Source organism: Gasterosteus aculeatus, chromosome 14 (assembly GCF_964276395.1).
Source record: "Gasterosteus aculeatus chromosome 14, fGasAcu3.hap1.1, whole genome shotgun sequence".
In the NCBI taxonomy this organism is placed as follows: Eukaryota; Metazoa; Chordata; class Actinopteri; order Perciformes; family Gasterosteidae; genus Gasterosteus; species Gasterosteus aculeatus.
Genome location: NC_135702.1, coordinates 14,899,245 through 14,922,368, shown reverse-complemented (window position 1 = coordinate 14,922,368; position 23,124 = coordinate 14,899,245).

Here is a 23,124-nt window from a genome sequence, read left to right as displayed (position 1 = left end):
TCTGTTTTATGATGGTATCATGATTTGTCAATAGTTTTCCAACCTTTTTTGTTCAAACTAAGATTTGGTGCTTTTATGACTCTTAAGGTGTTTGCAGGCCGAGAGAAAGCTAAAAACGCACAGAACACAAGAATGCATTGGTTAACAGTGTTTTCCTAAAACTAGCACCTCGGGAAAGTACATTTATCTGTTTCATGATGGTATCATGGTTTGTGAATAGTTTTCCAACCTTTTTTGTTCAAACTAAGTTTTGGTGCATTCATGACTATTAAGGCGTTTGCAGTCCGAGAGAACGCTAAAAACGCACAGAACACAATAATGCATTGGTTAACAGTGTTCTCCTCAAACTAGCAACTCAGGAAAGTACATTTATCCTTTTCATGATGGTATCATGGTTTGTGAATAGTTTTCCAACCTTTTTTGTTCAAACTAAGTTTTGGTGCATTCATTACTATTAAGGCGTTTGCAGGCCGAGAGAACGCTAAAAACGCACAGAACACAAGAATGCAGTGGTTAACAGTGTTTTCCTAAATCTAGCACCTCAGGAAAGCACATTTATCCTTTTCATGATGGTGTCATGGTTTGTGAATAGTTTTCCAACCTTTTTTGTTCAAACCAAGATTTGGTGCATTCATGACTATTAAGGCGTTTGCAGGCCGAGAGAAAGCTGAAAACGCACAGAACACAAGAATGCATTGGTTAACAGTGTTTTCCTAAAACTAGCACCTCGGGAAAGTACATTTATCTGTTTTATGATGGTATCATGGTTTGTGAATAGTTTTCCAACCTTTTTTGTTCAAACTAAGATTTGGTGCTTTTTTGACTCTTAAGGCGTTTGCAGGCCGAGAGAACGCTAAAAACGCACAGAACACAAGAATGCAGTGTTTAACAGTGTTTTCCTAAATCTAGCACCTCAGGAAAGCACATTTATCTTTTTCATGATGGTATCATGGTTTGTGAATAGTTTTCCAACATTTTTTGTTCAAACTAAGTTTTGGTGCATTCATGACTATTAAGGCGTTTGCAGGCCGAGAGAAAGCTGAAAACGCACAGAACACAAGAATGCATTGGTTAACAGTGTTCTCCTCAAACTAGCACCTCAGGAAAGCACATTTATCCTTTTCATGATGGTATCATGGTTTGTGAATAGTTTTCCAACCTTTTTTGTTCAAACCAAGATTTGGTGCATTCATGACTATTAAGGCGTTTGCAGGCCGAGAGAAAGCTGAAAACGCACAGAACACAAGAATGCATTGGTTAACAGTGTTTTCCTAAAACTAGCACCTCAGGAAAGTACATCTATCTGTTTTATGATGGTATCATGATTTGTCAATAGTTTTCCAACCTTTTTTGTTCAAACTAAGTTTTGGTGCATTCATGACTATTAAGGCGTTTGCAGTCCGAGAGAACGCTAAAAACGCACAGAACACAATAATGCATTGGTTAACAGTGTTCTCCTCAAACTAGCAACTCAGGAAAGTACATTTATCCTTTTCATGATGGTATCATGGTTTGTGAATAGTTTTCCAACCTTTTTTGTTCAAACTAAGTTTTGGTGCATTCATTACTATTAAGGCGTTTGCAGGCCGAGAGAACGCTAAAAACGCACAGAACACAAGAATGCAGTGGTTAACAGTGTTTTCCTAAATCTAGCACCTCAGGAAAGCACATTTATCCTTTTCATGATGGTGTCATGGTTTGTGAATAGTTTTCCAACCTTTTTTGTTCAAACCAAGATTTGGTGCATTCATGACTATTAAGGCGTTTGCAGGCCGAGAGAAAGCTGAAAACGCACAGAACACAAGAATGCATTGGTTAACAGTGTTTTCCTAAAACTAGCACCTCGGGAAAGTACATTTATCTGTTTTATGATGGTATCATGGTTTGTGAATAGTTTTCCAACCTTTTTTGTTCAAACTAAGATTTGGTGCTTTTTTGACTCTTAAGGCGTTTGCAGGCCGAGAGAACGCTAAAAACGCACAGAACACAAGAATGCAGTGTTTAACAGTGTTTTCCTAAATCTAGCACCTCAGGAAAGCACATTTATCTTTTTCATGATGGTATCATGGTTTGTGAATAGTTTTCCAACATTTTTTGTTCAAACTAAGTTTTGGTGCATTCATGACTATTAAGGCGTTTGCAGGCCGAGAGAAAGCTGAAAACGCACAGAACACAAGAATGCATTGGTTAACAGTGTTCTCCTCAAACTAGCACCTCAGGAAAGTACATTTATCCTTTTCATGATGGTATCATGGTTTGTGAATAGTTTTCCAACCTTTTTTGTTCAAACTAAGATTTGGTGCTTTTTTGACTCTTAAGGCGTTTGCAGGCCGAGAGAAAGCTAAAAACGCACAGAACACAAGAATGCATTGGTTAACAGTGTTTTCCTAAAACTAGCACCTCAGGAAAGTACATCTATCTGTTTTATGATGGTATCATGATTTGTGAATAGTTTTCCAACCTTTTTTGTTCAAACTAAGATTTGTTGCTTTTTTGACTCTTAAGGTGTTTGCAGGCCGAGAGAAAGCTAAAAACGCACAGAACACAAGAATGCATTGGTTAACAGTGTTCTCCTCAAACTAGCACCTCAGGAAAGCACATTTTTCCTTTTCATGATGGTATCATGGTTTGTGAATAGTTTTCCAACCTTTTTTGTTCAAACTAAGTTTTGGTGCATTCATGACTATTAAGGCGTTTGCAGGCCGAGAGAAAGCTGAAAACGCACAGAACACAAGAATGCATTGGTTAACAGTGTTCTCCTCAAACTAGCACCTCAGGAAAGTACATTTATCCTTTTCATGATGGTATCATGGTTTGTGAATAGTTTTCCAACCTTTTTTGTTCAAACTAAGATTTGGTGCTTTTTTGACTCTTAAGGCGTTTGCAGGCCGAGAGAAAGCTAAAAACGCACAGAACACAAGAATGCATTGGTTAACAGTGTTTTCCTAAAACTAGCACCTCAGGAAAGTACATCTATCTGTTTTATGATGGTATCATGATTTGTGAATAGTTTTCCAACCTTTTTTGTTCAAACTAAGATTTGGTGCTTTTTTGACTCTTAAGGCGTTTGCAGGCCGAGAGAAAGCTAAAAACGCACAGAACACAATAATGCATTGGTTAACAGTGTTCTCCTCAAACTAGCAACTCAGGAAAGTACATTTATCCTTTTCATGATGGTATCATGGTTTGTGAATAGTTTTCCAACCTTTTTTGTTCAAACTAAGTTTTGGTGCATTCATGACTATTAAGGCGTTTGCAGGCCGAGAGAACGCTAAAAACGCACAGAACACAAGAATGCAGTGGTTAACAGTGTTTTCCTAAATCTAGCACCTCAGGAAAGCACATTTATCCTTTTCATGATGGTATCATGGTTTGTGAATAGTTTTCCAAACTTTTTTGTTCAAACCAAGATTTGGTGCATTCATGACTATTAAGGCGTTTGCAGGCCGAGAGAAAGCTGAAAACGCACAGAACACAAGAATGCATTGGTTAACAGTGTTTTCCTAAAACTAGCACCTCAGGAAAGTACATCTATCTGTTTTATGATGGTATCATGATTTGTGAATAGTTTTCCAACCTTTTTTGTTCAAACTAAGATTTGGTGCTTTTTTGACTCTTAAGGTGTTTGCAGGCCGAGAGAAAGCTAAAAACGCACAGAACACAAGAATGCATTGGTTAACAGTGTTCTCCTCAAACTAGCACCTCAGGAAAGCACATTTATCCTTTTCATGATGGTATCATGGTTTGTGAATAGTTTTCCAACCTTTTTTGTTCAAACCAAGATTTGGTGCATTCATGACTATTAAGGCGTTTGCAGGCCGAGAGAAAGCTGAAAACGCACAGAACACAAGAATGCATTGGTTAACAGTGTTTTCCTAAAACTAGCACCTCGGGAAAGTACATTTATCTGTTTTATGATGGTATCATGGTTTGTGAATAGTTTTCCAACCTTTTTTGTTCAAACTAAGTTTTGGTGCATTCATGACTATTAAGGCGTTTGCAGTCCGAGAGAACGCTAAAAACGCACAGAACACAAGAATGCAGTGGTTAACAGTGTTTTCCTAAATCTAGCACCTCAGGAAAGCACATTTATCCTTTTCATGATGGTATCATGGTTTGTGAATAGTTTTCCAACCTTTTTTGTTCAAACTAAGTTTTGGTGCATTCATGACTATTAAGGCGTTTGCAGGCCGAGAGAAAGCTGAAAACGCACAGAACACAAGAATGCATTGGTTAACAGTGTTCTCCTCAAACTAGCACCTCAGGAAAGTACATTTATCCTTTTCATGATGGTATCATGGTTTGTGAATAGTTTTCCAACCTTTTTTGTTCAAACTAAGATTTGGTGCTTTTTTGACTATTAAGGCGTTTGCAGGCCGAGAGAAAGCTGAAAACGCACAGAACACAAGAATGCATTGGTTTACAGTGTTTTCCTAAAACTAGCACCTCGGGAAAGTACATTTATCTGTTTTATGATGGTATCATGTTTTGTGAATAGTTTTCCAACCTTTTTTGTTCAAACTAAGATTTGGTGCTTTTTTGACTCTTAAGGCGTTTGCAGGCCGAGAGAACGCTAAAAACGCACAGAACACAAGAATGCATTGGTTAACAGTGTTTTCCTAAATCTAGCACCTCAGGAAAGCACATTTATCCTTTTCATGATGGTATCATGGTTTGTGAATAGTTTTTCAACCTTTTTTGTTCAAACTAAGTTTTGGTGCATTCATGACTATTAAGGCGTTTGCAGGCCGAGAGAAAGCTGAAAACGCACAGAACACAAGAATGCATTGGTTAACAGTGTTTTCCTAAAACTAGCACCTCGGGAAAGTACATTTATCTGTTTTATGATGGTATCATGGTTTGTGAATAGTTTTCCAACCTTTTTTGTTCAAACTAAGATTTGGTGCTTTTTTGACTCTTAAGGTGTTTGCAGGCCGAGAGAAAGCTGAAAACGCACAGAACACAAGAATGCATTGGTTAACAGTGTTCTCCTCAAACTAGCACCTCAGGAAAGTACATTTATCATTTTCATGATGGTATCATGGTTTGTGAATAGTTTTCCAACCTTTTTTGTTCAAACTAAGTTTTGGTGCATTCATGACTATTAAGGCGTTTGCAGGCCGAGAGAACGCTAAAAACGCACAGAACACAAGAATGCAGTGGTTAACAGTGTTTTCCTAAATCTAGCACCTCAGGAAAGCACATTTATCCTTTTCATGATGGTATCATGGTTTGTGAATAGTTTTCCAACCTTTTTTGTTCAAACCAAGATTTGGTGCATTCATGACTATTAAGGCGTTTGCAGGCCGAGAGAAAGCTGAAAACGCACAGAACACAAGAATGCATTGGTTAACAGTGTTTTCCTAAAACTAGCACCTCGGGAAAGTACATTTATCTGTTTTATGATGGTATCATGGTTTGTGAATAGTTTTCCAACCTTTTTTGTTCAAACTAAGATTTGGTGCTTTTTTGACTCTTAAGGCGTTTGCAGGCCGAGAGAACGCTAAAAACGCACAGAACACAAGAATGCAGTGGTTAACAGTGTTTTCCTAAATCTAGCACCTCAGGAAAGCACATTTATCCTTTTCATGATGGTATCATGGTTTGTGAATAGTTTTCCAACCTTTTTTGTTCAAACCAAGATTTGGTGCATTCATGACTATTAAGGCGTTTGCAGGCCGAGAGAAAGCTAAAAACGCACAGAACACAAGAATGCATTGGTTAACAGTGTTTTCCTAAAACTAGCACCTCGGGAAAGTACATTTATCTGTTTTATGATGGTATCATGGTTTGTGAATAGTTTTCCAACCTTTTTTGTTCAAACTAAGATTTGGTGCTTTTTTGACTCTTAAGGCGTTTGCAGGCCGAGAGAACGCTAAAAACGCACAGAACACAAGAATGCAGTGGTTAACAGTGTTTTCCTAAATCTAGCACCTCAGGAAAGCACATTTATCCTTTTCATGATGGTATCATGGTTTGTGAATAGTTTTCCAACCTTTTTTGTTCAAACTAAGTTTTGGTGCATTCATGACTATTAAGGCGTTTGCAGGCCGAGAGAAAGCTGAAAACGCACAGAACACAAGAATGCATTGGTTAACAGTGTTCTCCTCAAACTAGCACCTCAGGAAAGCACATTTATCCTTTTCATGATGGTATCATGGTTTGTGAATAGTTTTCCAACCTTTTTTGTTCAAACTGGTGGATTCATGACTATTAAGGCGTTTGCAGGCCGAGAGAAAGCTGAAATGCACAGAACACAATAATGCATTGGTTAACAGTGTTCTCCTCAAACTAGCAACTCGGGAAAGTACATTTATCCTTTTCATGATTGTATCATGGTTTGTGAATAGTTTTCCAACCTTTTTTGTTCAAACTAAGATTTGGTGCATTCATGACTATTAAGGCGTTTGCAGGCCGAGAGAAAGCTAAAAACGCACAGAACACAAGAATGCATTGGTTAACAGTGTTCTCCTCAAACTAGCACCTCAGGAAAGTACATTTATCATTTTCATGATGGTATCATGGTTTGTGAATAGTTTTCCAACCTTTTTTGTTCAAACTAAGTTTTGGTGCATTCATGACTATTAAGGCGTTTGCAGGCCGAGAGAAAGCTAAAAACGCACAGAACACAAGAATGCATTGGTTAACAGTGTTTTCCTAAAACTAGCACCTCAGGAAAGTACATCTATCTGTTTTATGATGGTATCATGATTTGTGAATAGTTTTCCAACCTTTTTTGTTCAAACTAAGATTTGGTGCTTTTTTGACTCTTAAGGTGTTTGCAGGCCGAGAGAAAGCTAAAAACGCACAGAACACAAGAATGCATTGGTTAACAGTGTTCTCCTCAAACTAGCACCTCAGGAAAGCACATTTATCCTATTCATGATGGTATCATGGTTTGTGAATAGTTTTCCAACCTTTTTTGTTCAAACTAAGATTTGGTGCATTCATGACTATTAAGGCGTTTGCAGGCCGAGAGAAAGCTGAAAACGCACAGAACACAATAATGCATTGGTTAACAGTGTTCTCCTCAAACTAGCAACTCAGGAAAGTACATTTATCCTTTTCATGATGGTATCATGGTTTGTGAATAGTTTTCCAACCTTTTTTGTTCAAACTAAGTTTTGGTGCATTCATGACTATTAAGGCGTTTGCAGTCCGAGAGAACGCTAAAAACGCACAGAACACAAGAATGCAGTGGTTAACAGTGTTTTCCTAAAACTAGCACCTCGGGAAAGTACATTTATCTGTTTTATGATGGTATCATGGTTTGTGAATAGTTTTCCAACCTTTTTTGTTCAAACTAAGTTTTGGTGCATTCATGACTATTAAGGCGTTTGCAGGCCGAGAGAAAGCTAAAAACGCACAGAATACAAGAATGCATTGGTTAACAGTGTTTTCCTAAAACTAGCACCTCGGGAAAGTACATTTATCCTTTTCATGATTGTATCATGGTTTGTGAATAGTTTTCCAACCTTTTTTGTTCAAACTAAGTTTTGGTGCATTCATGACTATTAAGGCGTTTGCAGGCCGAGAGAAAGCTAAAAACGCACAGAACACAAGAATGCATTGGTTAACAGTGTTTTCCTAAAACTAGCACCTCAGGAAAGCACATTTATCCTTTTCATGATGGTATCATGGTTTGTGAATAGTTTTCCAACCTTTTTTGTTCAAACTAAGATTTGGTGCATTCATGACTATTAAGGCGTTTGCAGGCCGAGAGAAAGCTAAAAACGCACAGAACACAAGAATGCATTGGTTAACAGTGTTTTCCTAAAACTAGCACCTCAGGAAAGTACATCTATCTGTTTTATGATGGTATCATGATTTGTGAATAGTTTTCCAACCTTTTTTGTTCAAACTAAGATTTGGTGCTTTTTTGACTCTTAAGGTGTTTGCAGGCCGAGAGAAAGCTGAAAACGCACAGAACACAATAATGCATTGGTTAACAGTGTTCTCCTCAAACTAGCAACTCGGGAAAGTACATTTATCCTTTTCATGATTGTATCATGGTTTGTGAATAGTTTTCCAACCTTTTTTGTTCAAACTAAGTTTTGGTGCATTCATGACTATTAAGGCGTTTGCAGGCCGAGAGAAAGCTGAAAACGCACAGAACACAAGAATGCATTGGTTAACAGTGTTCTCCTCAAACTAGCACCTCAGGAAAGCACATTTATCCTTTTCATGATGGTATCATGGTTTGTGAATAGTTTTCCAACCTTTTTTGTTCAAACTGGTGGATTCATGACTATTAAGGCGTTTGCAGGCCGAGAGAAAGCTGAAATGCACAGAACACAATAATGCATTGGTTAACAGTGTTCTCCTCAAACTAGCAACTCGGGAAAGTACATTTATCCTTTTCATGATTGTATCATGGTTTGTGAATAGTTTTCCAACCTTTTTTGTTCAAACTAAGATTTGGTGCATTCATGACTATTAAGGCGTTTGCAGGCCGAGAGAAAGCTAAAAACGCACAGAACACAAGAATGCATTGGTTAACAGTGTTTTCCTAAAACTAGCACCTCAGAAAAGTACATCTATCTGTTTTATGATGGTATCATGATTTGTGAATAGTTTTCCAACCTTTTTTGTTCAAACTAAGATTTGGTGCTTTTTTGACTCTTAAGGTGTTTGCAGGCCGAGAGAAAGCTAAAAACGCACAGAACACAAGAATGCATTGGTAACAGTGTTCTCCTCAAACTAGCACCTCAGGAAAGCACATTTATCCTTTCCATGATGGTATCATGGTTTGTGAATAGTTTTCCAACCTTTTTTGTTCAAACTAAGATTTGGTGCTTTTTTGACTCTTACGGCGTTTGCAGGCCCGAGAGAAAGCTGAAAACGCACAGAACACAATAATGCATTGGTTAACAGTGTTCTCCTCAAACTAGCAACTCAGGAAAGTACATTTATCCTTTTCATGATGGTATCATGGTTTGTGAATAGTTTTCCAACCTTTTTTGTTCAAACTGGTGGATTCATGACTATTAAGGCGTTTGCAGGCCGAGAGAAAGCTGAAATGCACAGAACACAATAATGCATTGGTTAACAGTGTTCTCCTCAAACTAGCAACTCGGGAAAGTACATTTATCCTTTTCATGATTGTATCATGGTTTGTGAATAGTTTTCCAACCTTTTTTGTTCAAACTAAGATTTGGTGCATTCATGACTATTAAGGCGTTTGCAGGCCGAGAGAAAGCTAAAAACGCACAGAACACAAGAATGCATTGGTTAACAGTGTTTTCCTAAAACTAGCACCTCAGAAAAGTACATCTATCTGTTCTATGATGGTATCATGATTTGTGAATAGTTTTCCAACCTTTTTTGTTCAAACTAAGATTTGGTGCTTTTTTGACTCTTAAGGTGTTTGCAGGCCGAGAGAAAGCTAAAAACGCACAGAACACAAGAATGCATTGGTAACAGTGTTCTCCTCAAACTAGCACCTCAGGAAAGCACATTTATCCTTTTCATGATGGTATCATGGTTTGTGAATAGTTTTCCAACCTTTTTTGTTCAAACTAAGATTTGGTGCTTTTTTGACTCTTACGGCGTTTGCAGGCCCGAGAGAAAGCTGAAAACGCACACAACACAATAATGCATTGGTTAACAGTGTTCTCCTCAAACTAGCAACTCAGGAAAGTAAATTTATCCTTTTCATGATGGTATCATGGTTTGTGAATAGTTTTCCAACCTTTTTTGTTCAAACTAAGTTTTGGTGCATTCATGACTATTAAGGCGTTTGCAGGCCGAGAGAAAGCTGAAAACGCACAGAACACAAGAATGCATTGGTTAACAGTGTTTTCCTAAAACTAGCACCTCGGGAAAGTACATTTATCTGTTTTATGATGGTATCATGGTTTGTGAATAGTTTTCCAACCTTTTTTGTTCAAACTAAGTTTTGGTGCATTCATGACTATTAAGGCGTTTGCAGGCCGAGAGAAAGCTGAAAACGCACAGAACACAAGAATGCATTGGTTAACAGTGTTCTCCTCAAACTAGCACCTCAGGAAAGTACATTTATCATTTTCATGATGGTATCATGGTTTGTGAATAGTTTTCCAACCTTTTTTGTTCAAACTAAGTTTGGGTGCATTCATGACTATTAAGGCGTTTGCAGGCCGAGAGAACGCTGAAAACGCACAGAACACAAGAATGCAGTGGTTAACAGTGTTTTCCTAAATCTAGCACCTCAGGAAAGCACATCTATCTGTTTTATGATGGTATCATGATTTGTGAATAGTTTTCCAACCTTTTTTGTTCAAACTAAGATTTGGTGCTTTTTTGACTCTTAAGGTGTTTGCAGGCCGAGAGAAAGCTAAAAACGCACAGAACACAAGAATGCATTGGTAACAGTGTTCTCCTCAAACTAGCACCTCAGGAAAGCACATTTATCCTTTCCATGATGGTATCATGGTTTGTGAATAGTTTTCCAACCTTTTTTGTTCAAACTAAGATTTGGTGCTTTTTTGACTCTTACGGCGTTTGCAGGCCCGAGAGAAAGCTGAAAACGCACAGAACACAATAATGCATTGGTTAACAGTGTTCTCCTCAAACTAGCAACTCAGGAAAGTACATTTATCCTTTTCATGATGGTATCATGGTTTGTGAATAGTTTTCCAACCTTTTTTGTTCAAACTGGTGGATTCATGACTATTAAGGCGTTTGCAGGCCGAGAGAAAGCTGAAATGCACAGAACACAATAATGCATTGGTTAACAGTGTTCTCCTCAAACTAGCAACTCGGGAAAGTACATTTATCCTTTTCATGATTGTATCATGGTTTGTGAATAGTTTTCCAACCTTTTTTGTTCAAACTAAGATTTGGTGCATTCATGACTATTAAGGCGTTTGCAGGCCGAGAGAAAGCTAAAAACGCACAGAACACAAGAATGCATTGGTTAACAGTGTTTTCCTAAAACTAGCACCTCAGAAAAGTACATCTATCTGTTCTATGATGGTATCATGATTTGTGAATAGTTTTCCAACCTTTTTTGTTCAAACTAAGATTTGGTGCTTTTTTGACTCTTAAGGTGTTTGCAGGCCGAGAGAAAGCTAAAAACGCACAGAACACAAGAATGCATTGGTAACAGTGTTCTCCTCAAACTAGCACCTCAGGAAAGCACATTTATCCTTTTCATGATGGTATCATGGTTTGTGAATAGTTTTCCAACCTTTTTTGTTCAAACTAAGATTTGGTGCTTTTTTGACTCTTACGGCGTTTGCAGGCCCGAGAGAAAGCTGAAAACGCACACAACACAATAATGCATTGGTTAACAGTGTTCTCCTCAAACTAGCAACTCAGGAAAGTAAATTTATCCTTTTCATGATGGTATCATGGTTTGTGAATAGTTTTCCAACCTTTTTTGTTCAAACTAAGTTTTGGTGCATTCATGACTATTAAGGCGTTTGCAGGCCGAGAGAAAGCTGAAAACGCACAGAACACAAGAATGCATTGGTTAACAGTGTTTTCCTAAAACTAGCACCTCGGGAAAGTACATTTATCTGTTTTATGATGGTATCATGGTTTGTGAATAGTTTTCCAACCTTTTTTGTTCAAACTAAGTTTTGGTGCATTCATGACTATTAAGGCGTTTGCAGGCCGAGAGAAAGCTGAAAACGCACAGAACACAAGAATGCATTGGTTAACAGTGTTCTCCTCAAACTAGCACCTCAGGAAAGTACATTTATCATTTTCATGATGGTATCATGGTTTGTGAATAGTTTTCCAACCTTTTTTGTTCAAACTAAGTTTGGGTGCATTCATGACTATTAAGGCGTTTGCAGGCCGAGAGAACGCTGAAAACGCACAGAACACAAGAATGCAGTGGTTAACAGTGTTTTCCTAAATCTAGCACCTCAGGAAAGCACATTTATCCTTTTAATGATGGTATCATGGTTTGTGAATAGTTTTCCAACCTTTTTTGTTAAAACTAAGTTTTGGTGCATTCATGACTATTAAGGCGTTTGCAGGCCGAGAGAAAGCTGAAAACGCACAGAACACAAGAATGCATTGGTTTACAGTGTTTTCCTAAAACTAGCACCTCGGGAAAGTACATTTATCTGTTTTATGATGGTATCATGTTTTGTGAATAGTTTTCCAACCTTTTTTGTTCAAACTAAGATTTGGTGCTTTTTTGACTCTTAAGGCGTTTGCAGGCCGAGAGAACGCTAAAAACGCACAGAACACAAGAATGCATTGGTTAACAGTATTTTCCTAAATCTAGCACCTCAGGAAAGCACATTTATCCTTTTCATGATGGTATCATGGTTTGTGAATAGTTTTCCAACCTTTTTTGTTCAAACTAAGTTTTGGTGCATTCATGACTATTAAGGCGTTTGCAGACCGAGAGAAAGCTAAAAACGCACAGAATACAAGAATGCATTGGTTAACAGTGTTTTCCTAAATCTAGCACCTCAGGAAAGCACATTTATCCTTTTCATGATGGTATCATGGTTTGTGAATAGTTTTCCAACCTTTTTTGTTCAAACTAAGTTTTGGTGCATTCATGACTATTAAGGCGTTTGCAGGCCGAGAGAAAGCTGAAAACGCACAGAACACAAGAATGCATTGGTTAACAGTCTTCTCCTCAAACTAGCACCTCAGGAAAGTACATTTATCATTTTCATGATGGTATCATGGTTTGTGAATAGTTTTCCAACCTTTTTTGTTCAAACTAAGTTTTGGTGCATTCATGACTATTAAGGCGTTTGCAGGCCGAGAGAAAGCTAAAAACGCACAGAACACAAGAATGCATTGGTTAACAGTGTTTTCCTAAAACTAGCACCTCAGGAAAGTACATCTATCTGTTTTATGATGGTATCATGATTTGTGAATAGTTTTCCAACCTTTTTTGTTCAAACTAAGATTTGGTGCTTTTTTGACTCTTAAGGTGTTTGCAGGCCGAGAGAAAGCTAAAAACGCACAGAACACAAGAATGCATTGGTTAAAAGTGTTCTCCTCAAACTAGCACCTCAGGAAAGCACATTTATCCTTTTCATGATGGTATCATGGTTTGTGAATAGTTTTCCAACCTTTTTTGTTCAAACTAAGTTTTGGTGCATTCATGACTATTAAGGCGTTTGCAGGCCGAGAGAAAGCTGAAAACGCACAGAACACAAGAATGCATTGGTTAACAGTGTTCTCCTCAAACTAGCACCTCAGGAAAGTACATTTATCCTTTTCATGATGGTATCATGGTTTGTGAATAGTTTTCCAACCTTTTTTGTTCAAACTAAGATTTGGTGCTTTTTTGACTCTTAAGGCGTTTGCAGGCCGAGAGAAAGCTGAAAACGGACAGAACACAAAAATGCATTGGTTAACAGTTTTTTCCTAAATCTAGCACCTCAGGAAAGCACATTTATCCTTTTCATGATGGTATCATGGTTTGTGAATAGTTTTCCAACCTTTTTTGTTCAAACTAAGATTTGGTGCATTCATGACTATTAAGGCGTTTGCAGGCCGAGAGAAAGCTAAAAACGCACAGAACACAAGAATGCATTGGTTAACAGTGTTTTCCTAAAACTAGCACCTCAGGAAAGTACATCTATCTGTTTTATGATGGTATCATGATTTGTGAATAGTTTTCCAACCTTTTTTGTTCAAACTAAGATTTGGTGCTTTTTTGACTCTTAAGGTGTTTGCAGGCCGAGAGAAAGCTGAAAACGCACAGAACACACGAATGCATTGGTTAACAGTGTTCTCCTCAAACTAGCAACTCGGGAAAGTACATTTATCCTTTTCATGATGGTATCATGGTTTGTGAATAGTTTTCCAACCTTTTTTGTTCAAACCAAGTTTTGGTGCATTCATGACTATTAAGGCGTTTGCAGGCCGAGAGAAAGCTGAAAACGCACAGAACACAAGAATGCATTGGTTAACAGTGTTTTCCTAAAACTAGCACCTCGGGAAAGTACATTTATCTGTTTTATGATGGTATCATGTTTTGTGAATAGTTTTCCAACCTTTTTTGTTCAAACTAAGATTTGGTGCTTTTTTGACTCTTAAGGCGTTTGCAGGCCAAGAGAACGCTAAAAACGCACAGAACACAAGAATGCATTGGTTAACAGTGTTTTCCTAAATCTAGCACCTCAGGAAAGCACATTTATCCTTTTCATGATGGTATCATGGTTTGTGAATAGTTTTCCAACCTTTTTTGTCCAAACTAAGATTTGGTGCATTCATGACTATTAAGGCGTTTGCAGGCCGAGAGAAAGCTGAAAACGCACAGAACACAATAATGCATTGGTTAACAGTGTTTTCCTCAAACTAGCACCTCAGGAAAGCACATTTATCCTTTTCATGATGGTATCATGGTTTGTGAATAGTTTTCCAACCTTTTTTGTTCAAACTAAGATTTGGTGCATTCATGACTATTAAGGCGTTTGCAGGCCGAGAGAAAGCTGAAAACGCACAGAACACAATAATGCATTGGTTAACAGTGTTCTCCTCAAACTAGCAACTCAGGAAAGTACATTTATCCTTTTCATGATGGTATCATGGTTTGTGAATAGTTTTCCAACCTTTTTTGTTCAAACTAAGTTTTGGTGCATTCATGACTATTAAGGCGTTTGCAGGCCGAGAGAACGCTAAAAACGCACAGAACACAAGAATGCAGTGGTTAACAGTGTTTTCCTAAATCTAGCACCTCAGGAAAGCACATTTATCCTTTTCATGATGGTATCATGGTTTGTGAATAGTTTTCCAACCTTTTTTGTTCAAACCAAGATTTGGTGCATTCATGACTATTAAGGCGTTTGCAGGCCGAGAGAAAGCTGAAAACGCACAGAACACAAGAATGCATTGGTTAACAGTGTTTTCCTAAAACTAGCACCTCGGGAAAGTACATTTATCTGTTTTATGATGGTATCATGGTTTGTGAATAGTTTTCCAACCTTTTTTGTTCAAACTAAGATTTGGTGCTTTTTTGACTCTTAAGGCGTTTGCAGGCCGAGAGAACGCTAAAAACGCACAGAACACAAGAATGCAGTGGTTAACAGTGTTTTCCTAAATCTAGCACCTCAGGAAAGCACATTTATCCTTTTCATGATGGTATCATGGTTTGTGAATAGTTTTCCAACCTTTTTTGTTCAAACCAAGATTTGGTGCATTCATGACTATTAAGGCGTTTGCAGGCCGAGAGAAAGCTGAAAACGCACAGAACACAAGAATGCATTGGTTAACAGTGTTTTCCTAAAACTAGCACCTCAGGAAAGTACATCTATCTGTTTTATGATGGTATCATGATTTGTGAATAGTTTTCCAACCTTTTTTGTTCAAACTAAGATTTGGTGCTTTTTTGACTCTTAAGGTGTTTGCAGGCCGAGAGAAAGCTAAAAACGCACAGAACACAAGAATGCATTGGTTAACAGTGTTCTCCTCAAACTAGCACCTCAGGAAAGCACATTTATCCTTTTCATGATGGTATCATGGTTTGTGAATAGTTTTCCAACCTTTTTTGTTCAAACCAAGATTTGGTGCATTCATGACTATTAAGGCGTTTGCAGGCCGAGAGAAAGCTGAAAACGCACAGAACACAAGAATGCATTGGTTAACAGTGTTTTCCTAAAACTAGCACCTCGGGAAAGTACATTTATCTGTTTTATGATGGTATCATGGTTTGTGAATAGTTTTCCAACCTTTTTTGTTCAAACCAAGATTTGGTGCATTCATGACTATTAAGGCGTTTGCAGTCCGAGAGAACGCTAAAAACGCACAGAACACAAGAATGCAGTGGTTAACAGTGTTTTCCTAAAACTAGCACCTCGGGAAAGTACATTTATCTGTTTTATGATGGTATCATGGTTTGTGAATAGTTTTCCAACCTTTTTTGTTCAAACTAAGTTTTGGTGCATTCATGACTATTAAGGCGTTTGCAGGCCGAGAGAAAGCTAAAAACGCACAGAATACAAGAATGCATTGGTTAACAGTGTTTTCCTAAAACTAGCACCTCGGGAAAGTACATTTATCCTTTTCATGATTGTATCATGGTTTGTGAATAGTTTTCCAACCTTTTTTGTTCAAACTAAGATTTGGTGCATTCATGACTATTAAGGCGTTTGCAGGCCGAGAGAAAGCTAAAAACGCACAGAACACAAGAATGCATTGGTTAACAGTGTTTTCCTAAAACTAGCACCTCAGGAAAGTACATCTATCTGTTTTATGATGGTATCATGATTTGTGAATAGTTTTCCAACCTTTTTTGTTCAAACTAAGATTTGGTGCTTTTTTGACTCTTAAGGCGTTTGCAGGCCGAGAGAAAGCTGAAATGCACAGAACACAATAATGCATTGGTTAACAGTGTTTTCCTAAAACTAGCACCTCAGGAAAGTACATCTATCTGTTTTATGATGGTATCATGATTTGTGAATAGTTTTCCAACCTTTTTTGTTCAAACTAAGATTTGGTGCTTTTTTGACTCTTAAGGTGTTTGCAGGCCGAGAGAAAGCTAAAAACGCACAGAACACAAGAATGCATTGGTAACAGTGTTCTCCTCAAACTAGCACCTCAGGAAAGCACATTTATCCTTTTCATGATGGTATCATGGTTTGTGAATAGTTTTCCAACCTTTTTTGTTCAAACTAAGATTTGGTGCTTTTTTGACTCTTACGGCGTTTGCAGGCCCGAGAGAAAGCTGAAAACGCACAGAACACAATAATGCATTGGTTAACAGTGTTCTCCTCAAACTAGCAACTCAGGAAAGTACATTTATCCTTTTCATGATGGTATCATGGTTTGTGAATAGTTTTCCAACCTTTTTTGTTCAAACTAAGTTTTGGTGCATTCATGACTATTAAGGCGTTTGCAGGCCGAGAGAAAGCTGAAAACGCACAGAACACAAGAATGCATTGGTTAACAGTGTTTTCCTAAAACTAGCACCTCGGGAAAGTACATTTATCTGTTTCATGATGGTATCATGGTTTGTGAATAGTTTTCCAACCTTTTTTGTTCAAACTAAGTTTTGGTGCATTCATGACTATTAAGGCGTTTGCAGGCCGAGAGAACGCTGAAAACGCACAGAACACAAGAATGCAGTGGTTAACAGTGTTTTCCTAAATCTAGCACCTCAGGAAAGCACATTTATCCTTTTAATGATGGTATCATGGTTTGTGAATAGTTTTCCAACCTTTTTTGTTCAAACTAAGTTTTGGTGCATTCATGACTATTAAGGCGTTTGCAGGCCGAGAGAAAGCTGAAAACGCACAGAACACAAGAATGCATTGGTTTACAGTGTTTTCCTAAAACTAGCACCTCGGGAAAGTACATTTATCTGTTTTATGATGGTATCATGTTTTGTGAATAGTTTTCCAACCTTTTTTGTTCAAACTAAGATTTGGTGCTTTTTTGACTCTTAAGGCGTTTGCAGGCCGAGAGAACGCTAAAAACGCACAGAACACAAGAATGCATTGGTTAACAGTATTTTCCTAAATCTAGCACCTCAGGAAAGCACATTTATCCTTTTCATGATGGTATCATGGTTTGTGAATAGTTTTCCAACCTTTTTTGTTCAAACTAAGTTTTGGTGCATTCATGACTATTAAGGCGTTTGCAGGCCGAGAGAAAGCTGAAAACGCACAGAACACAAGAATGCATTGGTTAACAGTGTTCTCCTCAAACTAGCACCTCAGGAAAGCACATTTATCCTTTTCATGATGGTATCATGGTTTGTGAATAGTTTTCCAACCTTTTTTGTTCAAACTGGTGGATTCATGACTATTAAGGCGTTTGCAGGCCGAGAGAAAGCTGAAATGCACAGAACACAATAATGCATTGGTTAACAGTGTTCTCCTCAAACTAGCAACTCGGGAAAGTACATTTATCCTTTTCATGATTGTATCATGGTTTGTGAATAGTTTTCCAACCTTTTTTGTTCAAACTAAGATTTGGTGCATTCATGACTATTAAGGCGTTTGCAGGCCGAGAGAAAGCTAAAAACGCACAGAACACAAGAATGCATTGGTTAACAGTGTTTTCCTAAAACTAGCACCTCAGGAAAGTACATCTATCTGTTTTATGATGGTATCATGATTTGTGAATAGTTTTCCAACCTTTTTTGTTCAAACTAAGATTTGGTGCTTTTTTGACTCTTAAGGTGTTTGCAGGCCGAGAGAAAGCTAAAAACGCACAGAACACAAGAATGCATTGGTAACAGTGTTCTCCTCAAACTAGCACCTCAGGAAAGCACATTTATCCTTTTCATGATGGTATCATGGTTTGTGAATAGTTTTCCAACCTTTTTTGTTCAAACTAAGATTTGGTGCTTTTTTGACTCTTAAGGTGTTTGCAGGCCGAGAGAAAGCTAAAAACGCACAGAACACAAGAATGCATTGGTAACAGTGTTCTCCTAAAACTAGCACCTCGGGAAAGTACATTTATCTGTTTCATGATGGTATCATGGTTTGTGAATAGTTTTCCAACCTTTTTTGTTCAAACTAAGTTTTGGTGCATTCATGACTATTAAGGCGTTTGCAGGCCGAGAGAACGCTGAAAACGCACAGAACACAAGAATGCAGTGGTTAACAGTGTTTTCCTAAATCTAGCACCTCAGGAAAGCACATTTATCCTTTTAATGATGGTATCATGGTTTGTGAATAGTTTTCCAACCTTTTTTGTTCAAACTAAGTTTTGGTGCATTCATGACTATTAAGGCGTTTGCAGGCCGAGAGAAAGCTGAAAACGCACAGAACACAAGAATGCATTGGTTTACAGTGTTTTCCTAAAACTAGCACCTCGGGAAAGTACATTTATCTGTTTTATGATGGTATCATGTTTTGTGAATAGTTTTCCAACCTTTTTTGTTCAAACTAAGATTTGGTGCTTTTTTGACTCTTAAGGCGTTTGCAGGCCGAGAGAACGCTAAAAACGCACAGAACACAAGAATGCATTGGTTAACAGTATTTTCCTAAATCTAGCACCTCAGGAAAGCACATTTATCCTTTTCATGATGGTATCATGGTTTGTGAATAGTTTTCCAACCTTTTTTGTTCAAACTAAGTTTTGGTGCATTCATAACTATTAAGGCGTTTGCAGACCGAGAGAAAGCTAAAAACGCACAGAATACAAGAATGCATTGGTTAACAGTGTTTTCCTAAATCTAGCACCTCAGGAAAGCACATTTATCCTTTTCATGATGGTATCATGGTTTGTGAATAGTTTTCCAACCTTTTTTGTTCAAACTAAGTTTTGGTGCATTCATGACTATTAAGGCGTTTGCAGGCCGAGAGAAAGCTGAAAACGCACAGAACACAAGAATGCATTGGTTAACAGTGTTCTCCTCAAACTAGCACCTCAGGAAAGTACATTTATCATTTTCATGATGGTATCATGGTTTGTGAATAGTTTTCCAACCTTTTTTGTTCAAACTAAGTTTTGGTGCATTCATGACTATTAAGGCGTTTGCAGGCCGAGAGAAAGCTAAAAACGCACAGAACACAAGAATGCATTGGTTAACAGTGTTTTCCTAAAACTAGCACCTCAGGAAAGTACATCTATCTGTTTTATGATGGTATCATGATTTGTGAATAGTTTTCCAACCTTTTTTGTTCAAACTAAGATTTGGTGCTTTTTTGACTCTTAAGGTGTTTGCAGGCCGAGAGAAAGCTAAAAACGCACAGAACACAAGAATGCATTGGTTAACAGTGTTCTCCTCAAACTAGCACCTCAGGAAAGTACATTTATCCTTTTCATGATGGTATCATGGTTTGTGAATAGTTTTCCAACCTTTTTTGTTCAAACTAAGTTTTGGTGCATTCATCACTATTAAGGCGTTTGCAGGCTGAAAACGCACAGAACACAAGAATGCATTGGTTAACAGTGTTCTCCTCAAACTAGCACCTCAGGAAAGTACATTTATCCTTTTCATGATGGTATCATGGTTTGTGAATAGTTTTCCAACCTTTTTTGTTCAAACTAAGATTTGGTGCTTTTTTGACTCTTAAGGCGTTTGCAGGCCGAGAGAAAGCTGAAAACGCACAGAACACAAAAATGCATTGGTTAACAGTGTTTTCCTAAAACTAGCACCTCGGGAAAGTACATTTATCTGTTTTATGATGGTATCATGGTTTGTGAATAGTTTTCCAACCTTTTTTGTTCAAACTAAGATTTGGTGCTTTTTTGACTCTTAAGGCGTTTGCAGGCCGAGAGAAAGCTGAAAACGCACAGAACACAAGAATGCAGTGGTTAACAGTGTTTTCCTAAATCTAGCACCTCAGGAAAGCACATTTATCCTTTTCATGATGGTATCATGGTTTGTGAATAGTTTTCCAACCTTTTTTGTTCAAACTAAGTTTTGGTGCATTCATGACTATTAAGGCGTTTGCAGGCCGAGAGAAAGCTGAAAACGCACAGAACACAAGAATGCATTGGTTAACAGTGTTTTCCTAAAACTAGCACCTCGGGAAAGTACATTTATCTGTTTTATGATGGTATCATGGTTTGTGAATAGTTTTCCAACCTTTTTTGTTCAAACTAAGATTTGGTGCTTTTTTGACTCTTAAGGCGTTTGCAGGCCGAGAGAACGCTAAAAACGCACAGAACACAAGAATGCAGTGGTTAACAGTGTTTTCCTAAATCTAGCACCTCAGGAAAGCACATTTATCCTTTTCATGATGGTATCATGGTTTGTGAATAGTTTTCCAACCTTTTTTGTTCAAACTAAGTTTTGGTGCATTCATGACTCTTAAGGCGTTTGCAGGCCGAGAGAAAGCTAAAAACGCACAGAACACAAGAATGCATTGGTAACAGTGTTCTCCTCAAACTAGCACCTCAGGAAAGCACATTTATCCTTTTCATGATGGTATCATGGTTTGTGAATAGTTTTCCAACCTTTTTTGTTCAAACTAAGATTTGGTGCTTTTTTGACTCTTACGGCGTTTGCAGGCCCGAGAGAAAGCTGAAAACGCACAGAACACAATAATGCATTGGTTAACAGTGTTCTCCTCAAACTAGCACCTCAGGAAAGCACATTTATCCTTTTCATGATGGTATCATGGTTTGTGAATAGTTTTCCAACCTTTTTTGTTCAAACTAAGTTTTGGTGCATTCATGACTATTAAGGCGTTTGCAGGCCGAGAGAAAGCTGAAAACGCACAGAACACAAGAATGCATTGGTTAACAGTGTTCTCCTCAAACTAGCACCTCAGGAAAGTACATTTATCCTTTTCATGATGGTATCATGGTTTGTGAATAGTTTTCCAACCTTTTTTGTTCAAACTAAGATTTGGTGCTTTTTTGACTCTTAAGGCGTTTGCAGGCCGAGAGAAAGCTAAAAACGCACAGAACACAAGAATGCATTGGTAACAGTGTTCTCCTCAAACTAGCACCTCAGGAAAGCACATTTATCCTTTTCATGATGGTATCATGGTTTGTGAATAGTTTTCCAACCTTTTTTGTTCAAACTAAGATTTGGTGCTTTTTTGACTCTTACGGCGTTTGCAGGCCCGAGAGAAAGCTGAAAACGCACAGAACACAATAATGCATTGGTTAACAGTGTTCTCCTCAAACTAGCAACTCAGGAAAGTACATTTATCCTTTTCATGATGGTATCATGGTTTGTGAATAGTTTTCCAACCTTTTTTGTTCAAACTAAGTTTTGGTGCATTCATGACTATTAAGGCGTTTGCAGGCCGAGAGAAAGCTGAAAACGCACAGAACACAAGAATGCATTGGTTAACAGTGTTTTCCTAAAACTAGCACCTCGGGAAAGTACATTTATCTGTTTTATGATGGTATCATGGTTTGTGAATAGTTTTCCAACCTTTTTTGTTCAAACTAAGATTTGGTGCTTTTTTGACTCTTAAGGCGTTTGCAGGCCGAGAGAACGCTAAAAACGCACAGAACACAAGAATGCATTGGTTAACAGTATTTTCCTAAATCTAGCACCTCAGGAAAGCACATTTATCCTTTTCATGATGGTATCATGGTTTGTGAATAGTTTTCCAACCTTTTTTGTTCAAACTAAGTTTTGGTGCATTCATGACTATTAAGGCGTTTGCAGGCCGAGAGAAAGCTGAAAACGCACAGAACACAAGAATGCATTGGTTAACAGTGTTCTCCTCAAACTAGCACCTCAGGAAAGCACATTTATCCTTTTCATGATGGTATCATGGTTTGTGAATAGTTTTCCAACCTTTTTTGTTCAAACTGGTGGATTCATGACTATTAAGGCGTTTGCAGGCCGAGAGAAAGCTGAAATGCACAGAACACAATAATGCATTGGTTAACAGTGTTCTCCTCAAACTAGCAACTCGGGAAAGTACATTTATCCTTTTCATGATTGTATCATGGTTTGTGAATAGTTTTCCAACCTTTTTTGTTCAAACTAAGATTTGGTGCATTCATGACTATTAAGGCGTTTGCAGGCCGAGAGAAAGCTAAAAACGCACAGAACACAAGAATGCATTGGTTAACAGTGTTTTCCTAAAACTAGCACCTCAGGAAAGTACATCTATCTGTTTTATGATGGTATCATGATTTGTGAATAGTTTTCCAACCTTTTTTGTTCAAACTAAGATTTGGTGCTTTTTTGACTCTTAAGGTGTTTGCAGGCCGAGAGAAAGCTAAAAACGCACAGAACACAAGAATGCATTGGTAACAGTGTTCTCCTCAAACTAGCACCTCAGGAAAGCACATTTATCCTTTTCATGATGGTATCATGGTTTGTGAATAGTTTTCCAACCTTTTTTGTTCAAACTAAGATTTGGTGCTTTTTTGACTCTTAAGGTGTTTGCAGGCCGAGAGAAAGCTAAAAACGCACAGAACACAAGAATGCATTGGTAACAGTGTTCTCCTAAAACTAGCACCTCGGGAAAGTACATTTATCTGTTTCATGATGGTATCATGGTTTGTGAATAGTTTTCCAACCTTTTTTGTTCAAACTAAGTTTTGGTGCATTCATGACTATTAAGGCGTTTGCAGGCCGAGAGAACGCTGAAAACGCACAGAACACAAGAATGCAGTGGTTAACAGTGTTTTCCTAAATCTAGCACCTCAGGAAAGCACATTTATCCTTTTAATGATGGTATCATGGTTTGTGAATAGTTTTCCAACCTTTTTTGTTCAAACTAAGTTTTGGTGCATTCATGACTATTAAGGCGTTTGCAGGCCGAGAGAAAGCTGAAAACGCACAGA